Source organism: Beta vulgaris, chromosome 9, assembly GCF_026745355.1.
Source record: "Beta vulgaris subsp. vulgaris cultivar EL10 chromosome 9, EL10.2, whole genome shotgun sequence".
NCBI lineage: Eukaryota > Viridiplantae > Streptophyta > Magnoliopsida > Caryophyllales > Amaranthaceae > Beta > Beta vulgaris.
Window position 1 is genome coordinate 34,386,442 of NC_079210.1, and position 1,843 is coordinate 34,388,284.

The window sequence follows — 1,843 nt, forward strand, 5'->3', positions numbered from 1 at the left end:
TTCCCTTCCCATAATAAAGCTCTACAAAGTTGTGTTATTTTCTGCAACACACTTTTAGATATTAAAACCATTTGAGCCCAGTAGGAGTGAAGGCTCATGAGGACTGCATTTATTATCACAATATTTGCATGATGATTGTTGTTGTAGGAAAATTCTATGAAATCCAAGAAATCTTCCTACTTACCCTGGTACTCCATGACACAAGATCGCAACATATCCTCTAAAGTTTGAATTGTCCGTTCTGTTTGTCAATCTGTAGCTGGATGAAAAGATGTACCCATTAACAGATTAGTACCCAAAAGCTTATGCAAACTCTGCCAAAAGTTGGACAAGAATCGTGAATCACGGTCCAAAACAATGTCCTTAGGCAGGTCATGATACTTCACCACCCACTTCACATATGATTTAGCCAATTGATCCATCGACTAAGTATTCTTCATAGGTATAAAAGTCAAAATTTAGTTAAACAATCTACTACAACCCAAATCGTATCATTTCCAGCCTTAGTCCTTGGTAAGACAGACACGAAATCTATTGACATAGAATCCCATTTCCAAATCGAAATATCCAAAGGTTAAACCTCTTCTTATGGTCTCTTATGCTCAAACTTGACTTTTTAGCATGTGAGACACTTAGCCACGAACTCTGCTACCTCTCGTTTCATATTTGGCCACCAAAATGTCTGCTTCATGTCCTTATACAACTTATCACCACCTGGGTGTACAGATTAAGGTGAGCTATGAGCTTCTTCCATTAACTTCCACTTCTTCTCTATTACTTGGTAATACACCACCTCCCCTTGAATTGGATACTTCCATCATCAGCTATCTGGAAATCCAACACATGACCATCCTGAATCTTCTCTCGGATGTTTTCTAACTTTTCATTCTTTGATTGACCCTTCCTAATCTCATCATAGTTCGAGGGTTGAACTGAAAAAGAACCCAACAATTCTTCAACATCTCGTTCTTCCAGTACTTCTAATGATAGTTTCTCAAAATCTACACATAACTGACTCGGCTACACCATTGAATTAACTGAATGACTCGACTTTCGGCTCCACGCATCAGTAACAACATTAGCTTTCCCCTCATGATGCTGAATATCCAAATCATAATCATTGATTAACTCCAACCAGCTCCTATGCCTCATATTCAACTCCTTCTGAGTGAAAATATACTTCAAGCTCTTATGATCCGTGTACAACTTAAACGTAGCCCCATACAAATAGTGCCGCAATATCTTCAAAGCAAACCCTATTGCAGCTAATTCAAGATAATGGGTTGGATAATACACCTCATATGGTTTTAATGGCCTAGAAGCAGACCTTCTGGTTCTGCATCAATACACACCCTAACCCAAATTTCGAAGCATCACTATAAACATCATGCTGCTGGCTCTCATCAGGTAAAGCTAAAAACAGGTGTTGTAGTCAAACTTTCCTTCAATGCTGAAAAAACTTTCTCACACTCTAGAGTCCATACAAACTTACATTCTTTCTTCATCAGGCTAGCCATTGGTCTTGAGATCTTCGAGCAACCCTTCACAAATCTTCGATAGTAATTGGTTAACCCAAGAAACCTTTTTATATTAGACACTGTTTTCGATGTTGGCCACTCACGTATTGCTTGAGTCTTAGCAGGATCCGCCGAAACTCCCTCCTTTGAGATAACATGACCTAAAAAAGCAACCTCATCCAACCCAAACTCACACTTAGAGAGCTTCGCATACAACTTCTGCTCTCTCAGGGTGGACAAAATATTCCTCAAATACAACTCATGACTGCTCCTATCCTTCAAATATATCAAGTTATCATCTATAAATAAAACCACGATAAGGCATG